Source organism: Thalassophryne amazonica, unplaced genomic scaffold (genome assembly GCF_902500255.1).
Source record: "Thalassophryne amazonica unplaced genomic scaffold, fThaAma1.1, whole genome shotgun sequence".
NCBI classification, from domain to species: domain Eukaryota; kingdom Metazoa; phylum Chordata; class Actinopteri; order Batrachoidiformes; family Batrachoididae; genus Thalassophryne; species Thalassophryne amazonica.
In genome coordinates, this window is record NW_022986245.1 from 229,083 (window position 1) to 253,975 (window position 24,893).

The 24,893-nt window shown below is 48.5% G+C and overlaps 1 long non-coding RNA gene across 1 annotated transcript; it reads right to left on the minus strand.

Moving 5' to 3' along the window:
- Window positions 1-321: 321 nt before the first annotated feature.
- Window positions 322-23,873, minus strand: LOC117505782. The gene is made up of 3 exons (XR_004559260.1): window positions 23,863-23,873; window positions 14,933-14,937; window positions 322-402 (listed from the first exon to the last, which is right to left on the minus strand). It is a non-coding gene; the product is annotated as an uncharacterized LOC117505782 (long non-coding RNA).
- Window positions 23,874-24,893: the final 1,020 nt, after the last annotated feature.

The window sequence follows — 24,893 nt, forward strand, 5'->3', positions numbered from 1 at the left end:
CAACAGCTCCAGTAGGGGAACCCAAACTTTTCCGGGCCACATTAACCACCTCTGAGTGGGGGATCCCAAGGTGTTCCCAGGCCAGCGTGGAGATTAATCTGTCCACCTAGTCCTGGGTCTTAACCAGCCTACTCCCAGTTGGACGTGCCTGGAACACCTCGGAGGCGTCCTTACCAGATGCCTGAACCACTTCAGCTGGCTCCTTTCAATGCGACAGAGCGGAGCAGCGGCTCCACTCCAAGCTCCCTGTGAATGACTGAGCTTCTCAGCCGGAGACACCAGCCACCCTCCTGAGGAAACACATTCAGCCCATACAGAGGGATTTATCCTCTATATGTATCTTTAATTTATAGTCATTTTTAAAATAATAAACCACATACTTATAGTATTTGGTGTGTGAAGCTCCTGGGTTTTTTGTTTTTGTTTTTTTTGGTGGGGGGGGGGGGGGGCAAAATTACTTTCTTCTTAAATATTACAAATAGTAAACCAATGATAATGATATGAAAGTAAGTAAATCCCTTCAGCTGCTCCCTTGTTTTCACTTGGGGTCACCAGCAGATAGAAGGTACAGGGCAGGGGCGTAGGTTTGCATATGGACCATAGGGACAAGTCACAACCAGTATTTTGGGATGGCAAAATAGTCCCTACCAATATTTAGCATTTTTTTAATATAACAAAATCATTCACTATTTTTTGCGAACTCGATACTATAATTTTAGTCGTCATGTTTTGTGTTTTCAACGTGCCAGAGTGACAGGGTTACCATGTTGCAATTTCACTGACTCACATTCTTCTATCTCGGCAGGCAGCGCTTCATTTGTAAAGTGGGAGGTCCCGGAGCGCAGAGGATGGGTGGCTCCGGTGCAGTGTTGCCAGATGTACGATAATTATCGTATTTGTACGATAGTTTTGCCCTCTGTACGATGTACGATCTATAATGGGGAAAAATCCAAATATGTACGATAATTTCTGTTGGTTGCCCAAACACGCATCTCTCTCTGACACCCAAGAATCATTTTGCAGGCGTTTGCAGCATCAAAGACACAACACACACAGGGCTGCTGCTGGCTTTGGGCTGCTGGGACAGTCATTTGAATGAGTTCCCATCCAATCTCTGCAGGACAGGACAGGAAGATTCCCCAACCAACAACATCTTTTTTTTTTTTCAAAACTGTATTTCAACAAATGCAATAACAAACGAACAAAACACAAGAGCAAAGAGATATACAAGAAAAATAAAAAGTTCAAGTTCCTTATGGAGGTGTCAACATTTTTTCTGTGTTCAACAAAATCTGCACAAGTGTCCATGGCATCGGATGACGACAGCGACCTCGAGGTTGAATTCGACTCTTTCTAGTCTGGTAATTAACACGTTTGTGTCCCTTCACAGAAAAAAAAAAATCTTTCTAGTCTGGTAGTGCATTTGCTTGTGCACTTGCGTTCTTTTTGTGCCATAGTTTCCCCATTACTATAATTACTGTTTAAAAATGTGACATAAAATTCTTTGTAAATAAAAAAAAACCAACAACGCTAAAATAGCTACGTTGTATGCGTTTTGTTTGTGTACGATAATTTCTCCCAAAATACGATCATTTTGAGGTTTTGGTACGATAGTTTCATATTTCATATCTGGCAACACTGCTCCAGTGCAGAAAAACAAGAAGGGCGGGGCTTGAGAACAATGCTGTGCGCCACACTTACAATAAACTGCACACCCACACAAACACACCTTCACAAATGACACTAACATCCTGCCTTTTCCTCAAAAATTACTACATTTATGTTTGCTGTCTGTCTCTGTACTTTTCTGTCACTTTTGCGCTCTTTTTCATACTTTCCCTCGTTTCAAAAGTCACCGAACGCACTGTTGGAAAGAACGGGTTCTTGGCTTGCTGTCAAATTTTTCAGAGTGAGGGCTTATATGAGAACTTACGGTAATGAGAATCAGCGGCGCACTAGTTTTTTATTTATTTATTTATTTTTTTTTCTCAGCGGTGCACTAGTGTGAAACTTCCGTGTTTTTCCTCTGCGTTATGACATCACAGGCTTACGTTTACCGTAATACACCCTATATATCATTGGAAATCTTTTTTTTTTTTTTTTTTTTTTTGCAAATTAGGTTGCCAGATACCTACAACTGCATTATTGATGAAGAGAATAGATTATACATCTTGGTTGCAAAAACTTTTTTTTTTTTTTTGTTAGCTCCACAAGTATTTTTTTGTTGTCTTGTTCTCTCAGGTGTAGGCCTATAGAATAGATTAGTGATTTTGGGTGCAATTTTGTTATTTAAGCTATTTGTTTGTTTGCCTACACACTTAATAATGTAAATAAAGTGTTAAATATAATAAAGTGTCGTCATATGTTATGTATTATGCTGTACTTGTGCATCTAATGGTGTGAGTGGGTTAGGGGGTGGTGGTGGGCAGGTGGGCCGGGGGGGTATTGTCCCTACCAAAGCTGAGACCAAACCTACGCCCTTGGTACAGGGTATCTCCAAAAAAGCGCCACAAAAATAAAGTCATAGAAAATCTAAACACTTTTGGATACTGATACCTGTTATATGTCATGTTGAAGCATATCTCAAGAAATTTTATCTCTGGTGTTTATTTGTAATTTCACCTCAGTTTGTAAGAGTTTTGGCGTACACAAGATTTGGTTCTCAAAGTACAATTCCATCAGTTTCCCTTTTTGCTCGATTGTAAGCAGCATCCTCATTGGATCAGCCTCAAACTACATAAGAAGAAACTCCCCCCAAAAAAAAGCAAAAAAAAAAAAAAAAAAAAAAAAACAACAATTCAGATTGGCCAGTCAAATGGTTTTGTGGCACTTTTTTGGGGACACCCTGTAGATGTGCACAGGATACCCTTCCTGACACAAGTCCACATTACTTGGAGAAATGTGGCAGGGGTGGGGTTTGAACCAGGAACCTTGCACACTGAAACCAACTGCACAGACTAGTAGACTACTGCCCCTGCATAATAATAATATCTTATTTGTTTCAAAGTATTAGAGTCTGATTATTATTATTATTTGAGATTATTTAAAATTGCTGCAAAAGTGGACCTTTAAAGGGTTTGGGGCCCTTCCCCAGCCCTCGCCCCCTGCGGCTCCGCCCCCTGCGGCTCCGCCCCTGCGGCTCCGCCCCCTGCGGCTCCGCCCCCTGCGGCTCCGCCCCCTGCGGCTCCGCCCCCTGCGGCTCCGCCCCCTGCGGCTCCGCCCCCTGCGGCTCCGCCCCCTGCTCCAGAGGCCTGCAGAGTTTGTGTGCAGCTGCAAAGAGTTCTCTGTCTGTTCTTATGGACTCCGTGCTCTCAGACAGTGACACAGATGATCTTAAACACACTTGTTGTGTATTTAAAGTGAAGCAGTGTGTTTGTGTGTTTTTGTTACACCCTGAAGAGAAACGACACACACTTTTTTTATGTGAATCAACTGACTGATCAAAAAACTCCTTTATCAGATGGATTCTTACTGGATTTGATCAGAACTTTCATCTGTTCATCAACAGGGTGGATTTATCAAAGCAGCTTTTGTGGAAAAGCTTCACACACGTGAGGCTGTTTTTCACTGGCTGCGGTCACAACGTGCACGTGCACTGTCAGGAAAGATCAGAAACTCACAACCACACAAAGAAATAAAGGATTTGACCACTTTAGAAAGAAAACTTGGACTCGTCTGATTCTGGTAAAGTTCTAAAGGATCTGTGGTGTCCAAAGGTCAGAGTTCACGCTGACGCCGACCTCCCAAAAGTTTCCTTTTTTAGCCAAATAGATTTTCATTGGTGTTGAATGAAGTAAAATCTGTAGAAAATCTGTCCCCTTAAAATGTGTTTATCCTGAAGTATTTAAATAATGTGGAGGTTAAAGTCTTTCTATAATATGATGCTGCTTTAGAAAAGAGCAACAACGGTTAGTGAGTGAAATAGAATCTGGTTCAGCAGGAGAACAACTTGCTGGTTTCTTAACTGTCTGCACCTTGTTTTACCTTAAATCCTTGGACATGATCGCAAAAGGGTTTTTATAAAAAGGTGGATGGTGAACAAATTATGATTTGCTTTTAAAAAAGTCATAAAGTTTTTTTTTTTTTTTCTTTAATCCCTGTAGATTTATTTATCTCACCCATATTGGCCTCTCTTCATTGGCTTCCTGTTAATTCTAGAATAGAATTTAAAATTCTTCTTCTTACTTATAAGGTTTTGAATAATCAGGTCCCATCTTATCTTAGGGACCTCATAGTACCATATCACCCCAATAGAGCGCTTCGCTCTCAGACTGCAGGCTTACTTGTAGTTCCTAGGGTTTGTAAGAGTAGAATGGGAGGCAGAGCCTTCAGCTTTCAGGCTCCTCTCCTGTGGAACCAGCTCCCAATTCAGATCAGGGAGACAGACACCCTCTCTACTTTTAAGATTAGGCTTAAAACTTTCCTTTTTGCTAAAGCTTATAGTTAGGGCTTTGAAATGGATGCCTGCATCACGTTTTAAAAACGTTGGGACGGGGCAAAAAAAGACTGGGAAAGTTGATGAATGATCAAAGAACACCCATTTGGAAACAGGTGAGTGTCATGATTGGGTATAAAAGGAGCATCCCCAAAAGGCTCAGCCGTTCACAAGCAAAGATGGGGTGAGGATCACCACTTTGTGAACAACTGTGTAAAAAAATAGTCCAACAGTTTAAGAACAACGTTTCTCAATGTTCAATTGCAAGGAATTTAGGGATTCCATCATCTACAGTCCATAATATAATCAGAAGATTCAGAGAATCTGGAGAACTTTCTACATGTAAGCAGCACACCTGAAAACCAACACTGAATGCCCGTGACCTTCGATCTCTCAGGCGGTACTGCATTAAAAACTGACATCATTGTGTAAAGGATCTTACCATGTGGGCTCAGGAACACTTCAGAAAACCATTGTCAGTTAACACAGTTCGTCGCTACATCTACAAGTGCAAGTTAAAACTCTACCATGCAAAGTGAAAGCTGTACATCAACAACATCCAGAAATACTGTCGCCTTCTCTGGGCCCGAGCTCATTTGAAATGGACAGACACAAAGTGGAAATGTGTGCTGTGGTCTGATGAGTCCACATTTCAAATTGTTTTTGGAAATCATGGACGTCGTGTCCTCTGGACAAAAGAGGAAAAAGACCATCCAGATTGTTACCAGCACAAAGTTCAAAAGCCAGCATCTGTGATGGTATGGGGGTGTGTTAGTGCCCATGGCATGGACAACTTACACATCTGTGATGGCACCATCAGTGCTGAAAGGTACATCCAGGTTTTGGAGCAACACATGCTGCCATCCAAGCAACGTCTTTATCAGGGACGTCCCTGCTTATTTCAGCAAGACAATGCCAAGCCACATTCTGCACGTGTTACAACAGCGTGGCTTCGTAGTAAAAGAGTGCGGGTACTAGACTGGCCTGCCTGCAGTCCAGACCTGTCACCCAGTGAAAATGTGTGGCGCATTATGAAGCGCAAAATATGACAACGGAGACCCTGGACTGTTGAACAACTGAAGTCGTACATCAAGCAAGAATGGGAAAGAATTCCACCTACAAAGCTTCAACAATTAGTGTCCTCAGTTCCCAAACGCTTATTGAGTGTTGTTAGAAGGAAAGGTGATGTAACACAGTGGAAAACATACCACTGTCCCAGCTTTTTAGAAACATGTTACAGGCATCCATTTAAAAATGAGCAAATATTTGCACAAAAACAATAAAGTTTATCAGTTTGAACATTAAATATCTTGTCTTTGTGGTGTATTCAATTGAATATAGGTTGAAGAGGATTTGAAAATCATTGTATTCTGTTTTTATTTACATTTTACACAACGTCCAACTTCATTGGAATTGGGGTTGTATGATGGTTGTGTTTGATTCATAAAAATTCTGTTCTTAAATGCAGAATTTCACAATTTGAAGAAAAACAGCAATTCTTGGTCATGAAAACTATGAAATTCACCCAAAATTGATGTTCCTGAATTTTGTGTTTTTTGATAGAAACAACCCCCCCCCCCCCCTACAGCATTCAAGAAAATTTACAGATTGTCATTAAGTTTGTCACGGTTAAAGCCCAGGGCCATAAATCTCTGTCACAGTTCTGGCTCGGGGGCCCTGGACCTGCCGTCACAGATTGACTAGGTTTTAGGACCCAAATTTAGGGAGCACACAAAGCAGGCAGGAACCAGAAAAAAACAAGGGTTTATTGTACAAGGGGGATCTGTGCAGTTAGAGGAGCTACGGGATGTGGAAGCCCCTCCCCGGAGACAACACAACCAGAATGACGAATGTGAGGACAGGGAACCGGACAGGACTCCACAGTGGGACAACTAAACCAGAAGGAACCAAATGGGATGACAGACTAGACAGACAGGACTGTGACTGGAACCAGGTGGGGCGAGCCTGTGGAACTGCTCTGACTTGGATCAGCTGCAGTCTGGTGCGCTGTAGAAGGACACTGTAGAGACCAGGAGGTTCTTGGTAGATTCCTGCGGCAACCCCGAGATTCTGGCCCTGAATCAGGAGACGATCCAACGTTAAAACCACTGGCGCTGATGAGGTGACACGACGATCAGCTGTGAAGACAAGCTGCTCTGACAGTTCCCCACGTGCTACTCTGGCAACCTGGACATCACCCACAGCAGACGCCACAGTCCACTCAGAAGAAATCCACATTCAGCTCTATCTCACCAACACCCCCCAAAAGGGAGCCCACCAGGCAACCTTCCGAGCCAATCTGAATATACGAGGCAGACGTCCCAGAGGAGAAGCCGGGTGACCCTCCAGGGTCAGATGCGGAAACTTAGGAGCCTTGCAAACCACCCTGGGCCCACAATGGAAACAAGGATGCTGTGCTACCCTCCAGGGTACAAGGCGGAGATGAGGCAGAAGGCGTGACTGGAGGAGTCCAGTTGCAGTAGGGGTCTGGCTGGAAAGGATGTACTCAGGGAGGGTGGAGTGGAACATTATCAGGACACAGAGTAAAAACCTGACTTGGGCCATAACACAAGGGAACCTGACTTGGACGTGAGATTTGACACAAAGAAACCTGACTTGGACTTGACATAAGGAAACCTGACTAAGATGTAGGATCACAACATGACTAGAGAGACACCTAGGAACCCGACTTGGGACTAGAAACAGACCAGGAGGAAGCACAGTTAGGAGGAGGTGATGGTCTAGTGGTTAAGGTGTTGGGCTTGAGTCCAGAAGATCATGGGTTCAAATCCCCGCCTGACTGGAAAATCAAGCAAGGCCTTTAATCCCCTATTGCTCCCGGTGTGTAGTGAGCGCCTTGTATGGCAGCACCCTGACATCGGGGTGAATGTGAGGCATAATTGTAAAGCGCTTTGAGCGTCTGATACAGATGGAAAATCACTATATAAATGCAGTCCATTTACCATTTATTTACAGTTAACAGCACGACTGGGGACTAAACATGGGACATGACTAGAGTCTCCACACAAGGGAACATGACCAGGACGTAGGACTAAACATGACCAGGAACTACACTTGGAAGCAAAGTAGAGCTTGGACAGAGACCAAGGTCTAGTTTTTATAATTACATAATTACCTCATGTCAGGTAAAAACCCGCCTGGAGACTTGAACACATGACTGGTTACTTAACACAAACCTTGACTAGAAACCTAACAACAGAAAACAGAACTTGGGGTGAGACATGGACCTAGGGCAAAAACACAACTTGGGACCAGATACACAGAAAAACTCAGAACCCAGAACTTTTTCTTGGAGCTAATGCTGCAAGAGGTGACTGAGTGACTACCGGAATGGAAGAAACTTCACTGGGGAAACAAAAATCCTAGGAGACTAAGGTCTGACTAGACAGGGACTGCTCCCAGGGGCTCCATGGTATGGCCAGAATCTTTTGTCATGATTCGGGCTCGGGGGCCCTGGACCTTCCGTCACAGACTGACCAAGGACTAGGGTTTAGGACTCAAATGCAGGGAGCAGACAAATTCAGTCAACAGATTATGGCCCTGAATCAGGAGACGATTCGAGGGTAAAAGCACTGATGCTGATGAGGTGAGATGACAATCAGCTGTGATGACACGCTGCTCTGACAGTTCCCCACGTGTGCTCCACTGACAGCAGGACTGAACCTTAACGTCACCCACAGCAGACGCCACAGTCCACACAGAAGAAATCCACCTTAGAACCACCTGGGGAGAAACAAAGACAGGACAGGACAACATTTTTGGAAAAGAACTTCAATTTGCAGTGAAAAAAAAAAAAAAAAAATCCAGTAAATTTGTGTCCCCTGATCCAGTCGACTCTCTGCTGTCAACATTTCAGCTGGAACTTCAGATTTCATTCAAAAGTCACAATAGTATAAACACTAAAATGACTCTTAGAAAATTTCCAGCCGTTGGTAAAGAATTTTATTTGGAGTTTGTCATCATTTTCCTCGCCTGCATAGTGCAGGGAAATAGTTGGAGAATAAACCCGGGTGAGCTCTGGTTATTAGCTAGAACCAGTTCATGATGTCTGCTGCTGTACCTGTAAGGTCAGAGGTCAAACCATCAGCGGTGACAGAAGTCGATGGTGGAGGTGGAACGAGGAGCATCTTAAAGGGGAACAACATTTTTGCTGAATCAGCGGCGTTTCTGATTCTGTCATTTGTGTTTGATAACCCACATTAATTCATACTTTTGCCCACATTTATTTTATATGTATTTGTTAATACTGTTATTGTAGGTTTAACTACGCTATTATACTTTATACACTAATTACCGTTTTTGTTTATGGTGTTAGCTTGCTGGGTACAGTTGGCTTATTCACAGCTAATTTAGCTCTTCTACTATAACTAGCTTATTTTCACCATTTACAATTTTATTTTACCTGGTGTAGATTTTTCATGATTCATCAGTTTATGTGTTCCTCCACATGTAGTACCTATGTTCTTAGGTTTCCATTTGATAGCATAATGATTATACTTTTTATTTTCCTACAGTATGCTAACAGAGTTACTTTAGATAGATCCCAGTACACTCACAGCTTCTACAGCTCAGCCTAACTATATTTAATTTTACTGCTAGTCTACATACTAATTACCTTTATGATGTCTTATCCTTCTTATGTCTCATTACTTATTATATTATATAGACCTTTTTCTTGAGCTGCTTGGGTGTGTAGGGAGAGTTCCCATGGGATAAAAAAGCTTTTCAACCTGCCATCCCTGGTTCTCAAGACCAGGCACCTAAGTGGCTCAACTCTACTCTTTTCTACTCTCCTATTTTACTCTTCCTTTTTAGATATTTAGATATACCTTTGTATACTGGCATAGTTCCACCTTAGAACTGGAATATAATATATAAGATATATCTTACTGAATTTTCATGAAGACAATTTGGCAGCAGAAATGCTGGAAGATCAACATGACAGAAGAGACGGACATGAACTGAGGACAACAGGGTGTCCACATTTACAACGCTGACGTTCAGCTGCTCTGATCCAGGTTTCTGACAGCTTCACTCAGCTGCCTTTATAATTACCTCATCTGGTTCTCTGTTCCTTCACATTTAAGATCAGCCTCATCAGTTTGACCTTTAATTTTCATCCCCTCTGTGTCACTTTCCAACTTTAACACGTCTTCATAGTTACACTGAGCACTTATTTGGTGCCGTGTTTGAAGATGGGAAGATCCATGACATTGATCAACATCACTTTCATCTGCAGGCTGAACACTGTTTAAATAGTTCAGTTGATCAGACACCTGAAGGTCAAATGTCAGACCGTCCTTATGGACGAGCTCCTTCTGTCCCTCCTTGAAGATGACGTCTTGGTGGGACGACGGGACGTCCAACACCTCCATCAGTATGGTGTCCACCACACGACCTCTGCTGTCAATCAAGTGAACATTGGCTGCCCCCCTCTCCAACACAACCCGCTGGTCCTCTGTCCATCAGCAGCTCCAACATGTGCTTTTGCAGAATTGTGGGTTTGCAAAAGAGAGACAGATCAGTTCCAGAACTATCTTTGGTTTCGTGATAGAGGTCCACTCAGCCTGTCAACATGTGTGGTGCTTTCAGTCATCTTCAGGTCGGGCTGGGAAGCATCACCAGTTTACAACTGATGCATGTAACTATAGTTACAGGCACCCCATCAAGGCGGGACATAGCACAGGTAAGCTAACATCTCTGGGTTTTTCACCCGAGGCCAACATATGGCCATTGGGCATTGTGAAAACCTGGTGTCCGTCTGTCTGAGCTCAGTATAAGTCCAGTTCTGTTACTGCCACAGTCTTCAAATTCACAGGGAACATTTTTGGGACACAGACCTTGGACAAGTTCCATGATGGCTGACCTTGACATATTTTAAGAGGTTAAAAAGTCACATTCTGTTTGAATCTGTTCTGCTTTGTTTTTGAGTTGTGGGGGATGACAGCCAATCAGAGTAGAGCTGCTCTGTGACATCACTGGCTCATCTCTTCAAAATCACATATCTCTCATACGAGGTCTGTTAGAAAAGTATTGGACCTTTTAATTTTTTTCAAAAACCTGATGGATTTGAATCACGTGTGCTTGCATGAGCAAACCTTGAACCTTTGTGCGCATGCGTGAGTTTTTTCACGCCTGTTGATTGCATCATTTGCTTGTAAGCAGCCTTTGTGTGAGGATGGGGAACGACTGGAGCAGCGCCGCATCAAATTTTGCCACAAACTGAGCGACAGCCAGGTGGAAACCATTTGGATTATTCAGACAGCTTTCGGTGACGATCCTCTGGGCATCACACAGATTAAGGAGCCGTACAACCGGTTTAAAGACGTCCACACAACGGTGGAGAGCGAGCCGCGCTCCGATCGGCCATCAACATGCTGAAATGACCAGATCATTGCCAAAGTGAACACTGTGGTGATGTGGGACCGTCGTGTGACTATCTGAGAAACTGTGGAAGAGGTGGACATCAGCACTTTTTCAGCACATTCCACTGTGACAGAAGATTTGGCCATGAAAAGAGTTTGCCCACCTCTTCCACCATTTGGAAGATTCAGACGGCTTTCGGTGACTTTTCAGTCGTGTGACTATCTGAGAAATTGTGGAAGAGGTGGGCATGTCACAGCATGTCCTGTAAGATATTTTGGGCCGGGGCTGTCATAATTTTATATATATAAAAAAAAAGTAAAAAAAAAAAAAAGAGCCGTGACGGTATTTGAAACACAAAATGTGGCCATTGGCAGAATCTCTTGAAGGACACTGGGCTAATCCAATGAAATCTCTCAGCCTTCCTCGGCCCGCCCTCACCCTCACGTTGACCCATGTGATCAATTTCTGCCATTTGAGCTGAACGGAGTTGGAGAGACTTAAGTGAATATCTGGCTATCGAAATGGATAAACAACAGAAACGCAAGGGAGGCGCAGAGAAGCTGTGAGAGAAAAGGCTCAAAAGTCTACAAGTTGAGACAGCAAAATGTGCAAAAATTACAGATATGTTTGCCAGTGGTTCAGCCACAGCAGCGGATGCAGCGTCATCAACGAGTGCAGCGCCGTCAACATTAAAAGCAGCATTATCATGAACATTAATGTTCATGATGGGCTCATGTCACTCTGATGTAAACACCTATAAGGTCTAAGTGTTCAGTGTTATTTCAGCTTGTTATAAATTTCTTGTTTGCAGGTGTTAAAGCTTACAGTTGATCATGTGATATTAGTGAAACATTGCTTTGCTGAAATATGGATGATTCTTGGTCGGTAACCAGAGAAATAAGACTAGTGAAATGAACATTCCTGCCTCTTTCTGTTTCTCTGTGTTTAGTCAAGAAGAGAGACTGTTGAAGGAGTCACAGGGAGATCAAACAGGTGACTCTTTTAGCCACCCTCATTGTTGGGGAAAGTGTAATGCACGGACCCACAACAGGGGGCGCAAATGAACGGTCAATAGATAATCCAATAAATACAATTTATTGTGGCAAATGTGCACAACAGGTCGAATACTGCTTTTAGACAGTCAATCACAAACTACAATTGGTGACATGTGGGCAGGCCCGAGGGTAGGAGACGCCTATCCAGAGAAGAGCCAGGGCCCACAAGGTTCCGCCACCAACGAAGACCTGCAGTATACTGAAGCCGCCAAGTCCCGAGTCCCCAGGTGGCCTCTGCTTCAGCTGTCAGATCCGGTACTGCTGGCAGGAACAAAAACAGGTTAATGGTGGGTGTGTGGACACCCAGTAAGTAGTCAGCAAACTCACAGTTCTTATCCACTTGGAGGGGACACCTCCACCTCCAACTCAGGAACAATTCAATGGCAGAGCCTGAACTACTACTTATCATAAGTGGAGCGAGGAGTGAAACTCGTCACTCCTCCACCGTCCACAAACCCAGCTCCAGCTGCGAATAGAGTTCCAGGTACTCCTGCAAAAGGTTCAGAACAGACAAGGTATGTGTGTTCAGCACAGAAAAACGGCTGAGAGTATTACCTGTGTGGTAAACTGATATCTCGGCAGAGATGTGGCGTCTCCTCCAGGCTTTTATAGTGATGATGATGGTGATTGCTGACAGCTGTCAGTCATGGCTCCTGGGTAGTAACAGCGCCCTCTGGAGCCTGAAACCCGACTACAGGCAGGGTGCCCTCTGGCATAGGCCAGCAGTACCTCCTCTTCGGGCGGCCCACACAACAGGACCCCCCCCTCAACAGGCGCCCGACCAGGCTTGTCGGGGTGTCGCTGGTAGAACTCGGCCAGGAGGGCCGGATCCAGGATGAAGCTCCTTTTCACCCAGGAGCGTTCTTCAGGTCCGTAACCTTCCCAGTCCACCAGATACTGGAGACCCCGACCCCTCCGGCGAACATCCAAGAGCCTGCGGACTGTCCACGCAGGCTCACCGTCGATGATGCGGGCAGGAGGCGGCACCAGTCCGGGGGTGCAGAGGTCCAAGGTGTGGTATGGCTTCAATTTGGAGACATGAAACACGGGATGAATCCGCAGTGAAGCTGGGAGTTTCAGCTTCACTGCGGCTGGACTGATGACTTTAGTGATCTTGAAGGTTCCGATGTATCTGTCCATGAGTTTTGGTGACTCCGTGTTGAGAGGAATGTTCTTGGTTGAAAGCCAGACCTCCTGCCTGGGCGCGTTGGCGGTCTGCATGGCTTTTCGCCCTCATCCGGGCTTTCAGCAGGGCAGAGCGGGCTGTACACCACACCCGACGGCACCTCCTGAGGTGGGCCTGAACCGAGGGAACCCCGACCTCTCCCTCCACAGCCGGAAACAATGGGGTTGGTACCCCAAACATGCTTCAAATGGGGAGAGGCCGGTTGCTGATGAAACCTGACTGTTATGAGCGTACTCGATCCAGGCCAGATGTTGACTCCAGGCCATCGGGTGCGTGGAGGTCAAACACCGTAGGGCCTGTTCTAGCTCTTGATTAGCCCGCTCTGCTTGTCCGTTGGTCTGGGGGTGGTATCCGGACGAAAGGCTCACGGTGGCCCCCAGTTCCCTACAGAAACTCCTCCAGACTTGCGAGGAGAACTGGGGACCACGATCCGAGATGATGTTCGCAGGGATACCATGCAGACGTATGACGTGCTGGACCAGGAGGTCTGCAGTCTCCTGGGCCGTCAGGAGCTTCGGGAGGGCCACGAAGTGGACCGCCTTGGAGAACCAGTCCACTATCGTCAGGATGGTTGTCATTCCCTGGGATGCAGGGACACCCGTGACAAAGTCCAGGCCGATGTGGGACCAGGGGCGATGAGGCACTGGCAGCGGCTGGAGGAATCCCTTCTCCGGTTGGTGGACTGCCTTGCCCCTGGCACAGGTGGTACAGGCCCGGACATACTCCCGGACGTCGGCTTCCAAAGACGCCCACCAGAACCGCTGTCGAACAACTGCCACGGTCCTTCGCACGCCTGGATGGCAGGTGAGCTTAGAACCGTGACAGAAGTCCAAATCTGCAGTCCTAGCGTCTGGTGGGACGTACAAACGGTTAGGTGGTCCACCGCCGGGGACCGGGTGACGCGTCAGGGCCTCCCTGACGATGTTCTCCACGTCCCACGTCAGTGTGGCGACGATAGTGGACTCCAGGATGATGTTTTCTGGTGGATCCGACAGCTCCGCTTTGACTTCTTCTTCATGCACCCGGGAGAGTGCGTCTGACCGCTGGTTCTTAGTCCCGGGGCGATAGGTGATCCTGAAGTCAAAACGTCCAAAAAAAAAGAGACCAACGGGCTTGCCTGGGGTTCAGACGCTTAGCGGTCCGGATATACTCCAGGTTCCGATGGTCGGTGAAAACCGTGAATGGAACCACAGCTCCCTCCAACAAGTGTCTCCACTCCTCCAGGGCCTCCTTCACCGCCAGGAGCTCCCGATTGCCGACGTCATAATTCTGCTCTGCTGGGGTCAACCTGTGGGAGAAATAGGCACAGGGGTGGAGAACCTTATCGGACTCCCCGCTCTGGGACAGCAGGGCTCCTATCCCTGAGTCAGAGGCATCTACTTCCACAACAAATTTGCGGCTAGGATCAGGCTGCACCAGGACTGGCGCAGTAGAGAACCGGCGTTTCAACTCCCTAAACGCGGCTTCGCACCGATCCGACCAGGTGAAGGGAACTTTTGGGGAGGTCAGGGCTGTAAGGGGACCAACAACCTGATTATAGCCCTTGATAAACCTCCGATAGAAATTAGCGAAGCTGAGGAACTGTTGCAGCTTCCTACGGCTTGCCGGTTGGGGCCAATCTCTCACCGCCGCTACCTTGGCCGGATCAGGGGCGATGGAGTCGGAGGAGATTATGAACTCCATGAAGGACAAAGAAGTACGGTGGAACTCGCACTTCTCGCCCTTCACAAACAGCCGGTTCTCCAACAACCGCTGCAGGACCTGACGTACATGCTTAACATGGGTCTCAGGATCCGGGGAGAAGATGAGGATATCGTCTAGGTATACAAAGACGAACCGATGCAGGAAGTCCCGCAAGACGTCATTTACTAATGCTTGCATCGCGGGGGCGTTAGTGAGGCCGAACGGCATGACCAGGTACTCAAAGTGACCTAACAGGATGTTAAATGCCGTCTTCCATTCGTCTCCCTTCCGGATCCGAACCAGGTGATACGCATTCCTAAGATCCAATTTAGTAAATATTTTGGCTCCATGCAGGGGCGTGAACACTGAATCCAACAGGGGCAACGGGTATCGGTTGCGAACCGTGATCTCGTTCAGCCCTCTAAAATCAATGCATGGACGGAGTCCGCCGTCCTTCTTGCCCACAAAAAAGAAACCAGCACCTTACGGGGAGGACGAGTTCCGGATCAACCCGGCAGCTAAAGAGTCCCGGATGTAGGTCTCCATCGATTCTCGCTCGGGGCGTGAGAGGTTGTACAGTTTACTGGACGGATACTCAGCGCCCGGGATTAAATCAATGGCACAATTGTACGGTCGATGCGGGGGAAGCGTGAGTGCCAGATCTTTGCTGAAAACGTCAGAAAGATCGTGGTACTCAACTGGCACCACCATGAGATTGGGAGGGACTCAAACCTCCTCTTTAGCAGTCCCACCGGGTGGAACCGAGGATCGTAAACACTCCCAGTGGCAGGTTTCGCTCCATTGAGCCACAACTCCAGACGGCCAATCGATCCGGGGATTGTGCTTACTAATCCATGGATAGCCCAAAATAACTCTGGAGGTAGAAGGTGTTACAAAAAACACAATCTCCTCCCTGTGATTCCCAGACACAACCAGTGTTACGGGCTGTGTCTGGTGTGTGATTAGTGGAAGAAGGGTGCCATCTAGTGCCCGTACCCTCACTGGTGAAGGAAGAGCCACTAGAGGGAGCCCTACTTCTTTAGCCCATCTGCTATCTAGCAGATTCCCTTCTGATCCCGTGTCGATTAGTGCTGGAGCTTGAAGGGTTAAATCCCCACAGAGGATCACAACTGGGATTCGTGCGGATTTACGTGCATTACCCGCGTGTGTGTTATGGCCCACCCTAAGCCCAGTCTCTAAGGGCGAGCGTTGGTGTTTAACCGCTTGGGGCATTGTTTCTGCAAATGCTCGTTAGAGCCACAGAAAAAGCACTCTCCGTGGGCCAGCCTCCTCTGTTTTCTAATTTTATCTTGGCCCTGCTCGTGTCCATAGCTTCATCAGCAGGTGGAGCTGTCGTCACACGGAGCACTCTGGCTGTGGAGCGTGGGGAAGGCGGGGCTGCTTCGGACCGGGAAGGGAGAGGGACGGCGCGTGCCCAGCCACGCCCTTCATCTCGCTCCGTCGACGTTCTTCCAATCGGTTGTCTAAACGTATAACTAAATCAATAAGCCCATCTAAATCCCGCGGCTCATCTCTACCCACCAGGTGCTCCTTCAGGACCGAAGACAGTCCATTTACGAAGGCGGCGTGGAGCGCTACCGTATTCCAGCCGGCCCTCGCGGCCGCGACACAAAAGTCGACTGCATACTCCGCAGCGCTCCATCGCCCCTGTCGAATGGACAGCAGCAGTGTGGAAGCAGATTCGCCTCGATTAGGGTGATCAGAAACTTGTCTGAATTCCCGTACGAACCCAGTGTAAGTCGTTAGGAGCCGCAAATTCTGCTACCAAAGCGCCGTAGCCCAGGCGCATGCCTCACCTCGAAGCAAATTGACAACATAAGCCACCTTGCTGGAGTCTGACGCGTACATTACTGGACGCTGAGCGAAGACGAGCGAGCACTGCATTAAGAAGTCCGCCCACGTCTCAACACAGCCTCCGTACGGCTCCGGGGGACTTATGTATGCTTCAGGGGATGGGGGGGGTCCGTTGAACGACCACTGGAGGGTCCCTGTTCTGCAACAGGTCGGCAGGAGGAGGAGTGGCAGCCGCACCCTGTGCACATGCTTCCACCTATGCGGTGAGAGCCTCCATCCTACGATTGAGTAGTACATTCTGCTCGGTTACCAAATCCAACCGAGCAGTGAAGATGGCCAAAAATTGCTGCAACTCACCCATAATTCCTCCTGCAGAAGCCTGTGCACCTTGCGTCTCCATTGACTGTTCAACGGGTGGGTTGTGCCCCTCGGGATCCATGACATTGGCCGAGATATCCTGTTGGGGAAAGTGTAATGCACGGACCCACAACAGGGGGCGCAAATGAACGGTCAATAGATAATCCAATAAATACAATTTATTGTGGCAAATGTGCACAACAGGTCGAATACTGCTTTTAGACAGTCAGTCACAAAATACAATTGGTGACATGTGGGCAGGCCCGAGGGTAGGAGACGCCTATCCAGAGAAGAGCCGGGGCTCACAAGGTTCCGCCGCCAACGAAGACCTGCAATATACTGAAGCCGCCAAGTCCCGAGTCCTCAGGTGGCCTCTGCTTCAGCTGTCAGATCCGGTACTGCTGGCAGGAACAAAAACAGGTTAATGGTGGGTGTGTGGACACCCAGTAAGCAGTCAGCAAACTCACAGTTCTTATCCACTTGGAGGGGACACCTCCACCACCAACTCAGGAACAATTCAACGGCAGAGCCTGAACTACTACTTATCGTAAGTGGAGCGAGGAGTGAAAGTCGTCACTCCTCCACCATCCACAAACCCAGCTCCCGCTGCGAGTAGAGTTCCAGGTACTCCTGCAAAAGGTTCAGAACAGACAAGGTACGTGCGTTCGGCACAGAAAAACGGCTGAGAGTATTACCTGTGTGGTAAACTGATATCTCAGCAGAGATGTGGTGTCTCCTCCAGGCTTTTATAGTGATGATGATGGTGATTGCTGACAGCTGTCAGTCCTGGCTCCTGGGTAGTAACTGCACCCTCTGGTGCCTGAAACCCGACTACACACAGGGCGCCCTCTGGCGTAGGCCAGCAGTACCTCCTCTTCGGGCGGCCCACACAACACTCATCCCACAAAGAAGCAGGACCTTTCTAAGTTTCATCCACAACAGGATGCCACAAACCCAGTCATCCAGAGGCTCTTTAACAGAACAGAAGACATAACATGGAAATGGCTGACGTATTGTAGTCAATGTCACGCTTTATTTTGTTTTGTTTGCCTTGATTTTAGTAAGTCCAGTGATCCAAGTGCTTTTATTAGAGGCATGACAGACTGGAGATGTGTGCACAGAAGAACAGAAGAACACGAGAGAGGCATGACAGACTGGAGGCGTGTGCACCGAAGAACAGAAGAACGTGAGAGAGGCATGACAGACTGGAGGCGTGTGCACCGAAGAACGCGAGAGACGCATGACAGACTGGAGGCGTGTGCACCGAAGAACAGAAGAGCGCGAGAGAGGCATGACAGACTGGAGACGTGTGCACCGAAGAACAGAAGAACGCGAGAGAGGCATGACAGACTGGAGGCGTGTGCACCAAAGAACAGAAGAACGCGAGAGAGGCATGACAGACTGGAGGCGCGTGCACCGATGAACAGAAGAGCGCGAGAGAGGCATGACAGACTGGAGACGCGTGCACCGAAGAACAGAAGAGCGCGAGAGAGGCATGACAGACTGGAGATGTGTGCACCAAAGAACAGAAGAACATGAGAGAGGCATGACAGACTGGAGGCTTGTGCACCGAAGAACAGAAGAACATGAGAGAGGCATGACAGACTGGAGGCGTGTGCACCGAAGAACAGAAGAACACGAGAGAGGCATGACAGACTGGAGGCGTGTGCACCGAAGAACAGAAGAACACGAGAGAGGCATGACAGACTGGAGGCGTGTGCACCGAAGAACAGAAGAACATGAGAGACTGGAGGCGCATGCACCAAAGAACAGAAGAACACGAGAGAGGCATGACAGACTGGAGACGTGTGCACCGAAGAACAGAAGAATGCGAGGGAGGCATGACAGACTGGAGGCGTGCGCATCGAAGAACAGAAGAACACGAGAGACTGGAGGCGCGTGCACCGATGAACAGAAGAGCGCGAGAGAGGCATGACAGACTGGAGACGCGTGCACCGAAGAACAGAAGAGCGCGAGAGAGGCATGACAGACTGGAGGCGTGTGCACCGAAGAACAGAAGAATGCGAAAGAGGCATGACAGACTGGAGACGTGTGCACCGAAGAACAGAAGAACACGAGAGAAGCATGACAGACTGGAGGCGTGTGCACCAAAGAACAGAAGAACATGAGAGAGGCATGACAGACTGGAGGCGTGTGCACCGAAGAACACGAGAGAGGCATGACAGACTGGAGGCGTGTGCACCGAAGAACAGAAGAACATGAGAGACTGGAGGCGCATGCACCAAAGAACAGAAGAACACGAGAGAGGCATGACAGACTGGAGACGTGTGCACCGAAGAACAGAAGAACGCGAGGGAGGCATGACAGACTGGAGGCGTGTGCATCGAAGAACAGAAGAACACGAGAGACTGGAGGCGCGTGCACCGATGAACAGAAGAGCGCGAGAGAGGCATGACAGACTGGAGACGCGTGCACCGAAGAACAGAAGAGCGCGAGAGAGGCATGACAGACTGGAGGCGTGTGCACCGAAGAACAGAAGAACGCGAGAGAGGCATGACAGACTGGAGACGTGTGCACCGAAGAACAGAAGAACACGAGAGAAGCATGACAGACTGGAGGCGTGTGCACCAAAGAACAGAAGAACACGAGAGAGGCATGACAGACTGGAGGCGTGTGCACCGAAGAACAGAAGAACATGAGAGACTGGAGGCGCATGCACCAAAGAACAGAAGAACACTAGAGAGGCATGACAGACTGGAGACGTGTGCACCGAAGAACAGAAGAACGCGAGAGAGGCATGACAGACTGGAGACGTGTGCACCGAAGAACAGAAGAACGCGAGAGAGGCATGACAGACTGGAGGCGTGTGCACCGAAGAACAGAAGAACGCGAGAGAGGCATGACAGACTGGAGGCGTGTGCACAGAAGAACAGAAGAACGCCAGAGAGGCATGACAGACTGGAGGCGTGAGCACCAAAGAACAGAAGAACGCGAGAGAGGCATGACAGACTGGAGGCGTGTGCCACGAAGAACAGAAGAACGCGAGAGAGGCATGACAGACTGGAGACGCGTGCACCGAAGAACAGAAGAGCGCGAGAGAGGCATGACAGACTGGAGGCGCGTGCACCGAAGAACAGAAGAACGCGAGAGAGGCATGACAGACTGGAGGCGTGTGCACCGAAGAACAGAAGAACGCGAGAGAGGCATGACAGACTGGAGACGTGTGCACCGAAGAACAGAAGAACACGAGAGAGGCATGACAGACTGGAGGCGTGTGCACCGAAGAACAGAAGAACATGAGAGACTGGAGGCGCATGCACCAAAGAACAGAAGAACACTAGAGAGGCATGACAGACTGGAGACGTGTGCACCGAAGAACAGAAGAACGCGAGAGAGGCATGACAGACTGGAGACGTGTGCACCGAAGAACAGAAGAACGCGAGAGAGGCATGACAGACTGGAGGCGTGTGCACCGAAGAACAGAAGAACGCGAGAGAGGCATGACAGACTGGAGGCGTGTGCACAGAAGAACAGAAGAACGCCAGAGAGGCATGACAGACTGGAGGCGTGTGCACCGAAGAACAGAAGAACGCGAGAGAGGCATGACAGACTGGAGGCGTGTGCCACGAAGAACAGAAGAACGCGAGAGAGGCATGACAGACTGGAGACGCGTGCACCGAAGAACAGAAGAGCGCGAGAGAGGCATGACAGACTGGAGGCGCGTGCACCGAAGAACAGAAGAACGCGAGAGAGGCATGACAGACTGGAGACGTGTCCACCGAAGAACAGAAGAGCGCGAGAGAGGCATGACAGACTGGAGGCGCGTGCACCGAAGAACAGAAGAGCGCGAGAGAGGCATGACAGACTGGAGGCACGTGCACCGAAGAACAGAAGAACGCGAGAGAGGCATGACAGACTGGAGGCGCGTGCACCGAAGAACAGAAGAACGCGAGAGAGGCATGACAGACTGGAGGCGCGTGTGCACCGAAGAACAGAAGAACGCGAGAGAGGCATGACAGACTGGAGGCGCGTGCACCGAAGAACAGAAGAACGCGAGAGAGGCATGACAGACTGGAGGCGCGTGCACCGAAGAACAGAAGAACATGAGAGACTGGAGGTGCATGCACCAAAGAACAGAAGAACATGAGAGAGGCATGACAGACTGGAGGCGCGTGCACCGATGAACAGAAGAGCACGAGAGAGGCATGACAGACTGGAAGCATGTGCACCGAAGAACAGAAGAACGCGAGAGAGGCATGACAGACTGGAGGCGTGTGCACAGAAGAACAGAAGAACACGCGAGAGGCATGACAGACTGGAGGCGTGTGCACAGAAGAACAGAAGAACACGCGAGAGGCATGACAGACTGGAGGCGTGTGCAGCGAAGAACAGAAGAGCGCGAGAGAGGCATGACAGACTGGAGGCGCGTGCACCGAAGAACAGAAGAACGCGAGAGAGGCATGACAGACTGGAGGCGTGTGCACCGAAGAACAGAAGAACGCGAGAGAGGCATGACAGACTGGAGACGTGTGCACCGAAGAACAGAAGAACACGAGAGAGGCATGACAGACTGGAGGCGTGTGCACCGAAGAACAGAAGAACATGAGAGACTGGAGGCGCATGCACCAAAGAACAGAAGAACACTAGAGAGGCATGACAGACTGGAGACGTGTGCACCGAAGAACAGAAGAACGCGAGAGAGGCATGACAGACTGGAGACGTGTGCACCGAAGAACAGAAGAACGCGAGAGAGGCATGACAGACTGGAGGCGTGTGCACCGAAGAACAGAAGAACGCGAGAGAGGCATGACAGACTGGAGGCGTGTGCACAGAAGAACAGAAGAACGCCAGAGAGGCATGACAGACTGGAGGCGTGTGCACCGAAGAACAGAAGAACGCGAGAGAGGCATGACAGACTGGAGGCGTGTGCCACGAAGAACAGAAGAACGCGAGAGAGGCATGACAGACTGGAGACGCGTGCACCGAAGAACAGAAGAGCGCGAGAGAGGCATGACAGACTGGAGGTGCGTGCACCGAAGAACAGAAGAACGCGAGAGAGGCATGACAGACTGGAGACGTGTCCACCGAAGAACAGAAGAGCGCGAGAGAGGCATGACAGACTGGAGGCGCGTGCACCGAAGAACAGAAGAGCGCGAGAGAGGCATGACAGACTGGAGGCGCGTGCACCGAAGAACAGAAGAACGCGAGAGAGGCATGACAGACTGGAGGCGCGTGCACCGAAGAACAGAAGAACGCGAGAGAGGCATGACAGACTGGAGGCGCGTGTGCACCGAAGAACAGAAGAACGCGAGAGAGGCATGACAGACTGGAGGCGCGTGCACCGAAGAACAGAAGAACGCGAGAGAGGCATGACAGACTGGAGGCGCGTGCACCGAAGAACAGAAGAACATGAGAGACTGGAGGCGCATGCACCAAAGAACAGAAGAACATGAGAGAGGCATGACAGACTGGAGGCGCGTGCACCGATGAACAGAAGAGCACGAGAGAGGCATGACAGACTGGAAGCATGTGCACCGAAGAACAGAAGAACGCGAGAGAGGCATGACAGACTGGAGGCGTGTGCACAGAAGAACAGAAGAACACACGAGAGGCATGACAGACTGGAGGCGTGTGCACAGAAGAACAGAAGAACACGCGAGAGGCATGACAGACTGGAGGCGTGTGCAGCGAAGAACAGAAGAACACAAGAGAGGCATGACAGACTGGAGGCGTGTGCACCGAAGAACACGAGAGAGGCACATACAATAGACGGTGTGCTGAGGCATATTTTAAACTGCTCCAGAGTAAAGCATTGACCACATCTGTGAGGGAAGACAGCTGACAGGACACTGTGAGCAGGTTAAGAAGAGACATCAGGTGTTGGAACGTGTAATGGAGGTTGTGAAGGTCAAAGGGAAGAGAGGCTGAAGCTCCAGGCAGGAGCACAGTGAGGCTGCGTACAACTTGACAGCCTTGATCATGGCAATTTTGTGGAATTGATAATATTTCTGATGTCTGCTTAAAAGAGCACCTCAGCAACATAACTGAAAAAAGTAAGCAGATCCATGCTTCAGGAACCCAAGGCAGAGGTTCTCTAATCACCTTCCTGTCAAAAACGACTGTAAATGCAGTAATTTGTGGCACATTCTACTGCGCTTTATTTTAATGTTTGAAATAACACAATGTGTGCATATGTCCTCTGGTATGTTGTGTGTTTTCATGTATCATATAAATAATCATGGTGGGCCGCCATGGCCAAAAATGCCCGGGCCGTTTTTTGGTCCCAGTCCAGCCCTAGTGTGCAGTCAGTAGCTCTGATTACATTCAGGAAACCGGCTCTCGCTGCAAAATGCGCTGTAATGTTGGAATGTACCTGATGACATTTGGATGATTGCGGATTAGCATAACATTGACTGGCACGCGCCTGACTGATCAGCCAGCTCACACTGGAATGCCCGTGATACCAGGAAGCCCAGCTTGGTCAGCACCTGTGTCAGGGTCAAACACCTTTAGACACCAAAGAAATGAATGGACACGGGATGCAGCAAATCTTTTCTGTCAGCTTTGCATGCAAAGGGAAGAGCAGTCTCAGAGCAGTCAGTCTCCACCTCTCTCTTTTTGACTCTCTTCGACAGTCTCCCTCTGCTCAGCATCTTTTATTCACGCAAACAGTGTGATGTACAAGCAGGGCGTGATCATGTAGTCATTGATGGAAAACTCACATGCGTCTCACAGTTTGTCAGGTACCTTGAGTAGATACATATGCAAAACATTCTGTGCAGCTGTTGAACAAAGATCTATTACATGTCCTATCTGTGGATTTGCTTTGATTGCTAGCTTATACTCCCTTGTCTTCCCATCAAACAACCCATCTCCAGGCAGGATGTGGAACCAACTGGTGCTCATCAGTTCTGTTGTTTCACTGTCATCCCACGAGAACTTTCCTCGTTTCAAGGCCAGCAATCCCAGCAGAGACGTGCAACACAGCACAGTGCAAAAATATAAGCATGCATAAGATATGTGATGCAGAACAAATGATAATAAAAACATAAGTGTTATGATGGTATGAGCATGATTTTTCTGACATGTCCCTCCTGTTTGTCGTTTGTGAATGCAGAACATCAGATGCCTATCACTTGCTTTCACACTTTCAATAGGCACATCATAAAAGCATTACACATTCTCATATCCTGCTTCAGCACTGACATTGTCAATCTGTTGCCACACAGGTTCATAGCTTCTATTCTGCTGTTGTATCAGGACTTGGTACTGCAAAAAAGAAGGGTTCACTGTGCGGGTAAGCATGCTACGGATACATGGAAGCACGCAAGTCATCAAAACACAAAACAGAATCACAACAGCAGGGAGAGGAATACAAGTTTTCAAAAGGAGTTGCCACCAAGTTCCAGATGTGAACCAAGACCAAAGGTCCCAGCTCTTAGAATTCACGGAAGCCTGCACAGCATCTCTGGTAGTAGTCATTTCAGCGATGGCCTTTTTGAATGGCCCCACCATCGGCAGTGTTGTCCGGAATAAAGGTGCAGCATGCAGTTCCCACTATCACACACACACCTCCTTGTGGTGCGGTTAGGAGGTCGAGAACCATGCGGTTCTGTAGCACCATCAGTCGTAGAGCGGTGAGTTCTTCCGAAGTGGCCTTTGCGAACGTCAGTGATGAGTTCATGAACTGTAGGAACTTGTATCTGGTGAATTCAACTTCTCTTCTTACACTGGAGATTCCAAAGTTGGGAAAGAGTGCTATGGCGATGTCTCGTCCTGTGGAAAAGATGTGTTGCTATGGCGATGTCTCTACATAAGGAGTCAAGTATCCCACACACTAAGACCATAACACAACAGCTATCTTTGCAACGCTGGTGACAGCAACGTTCCTGCCGCCGTTCTCCTGCCGGAACACGGCGTCCCACCAGAGTGTCCTCCGGTAGCATTGTTGCTCAGCTTACAGTGTCACCAAAACACCTCACACTAAATGAGTAGGGATCAGTATAAATAGTCA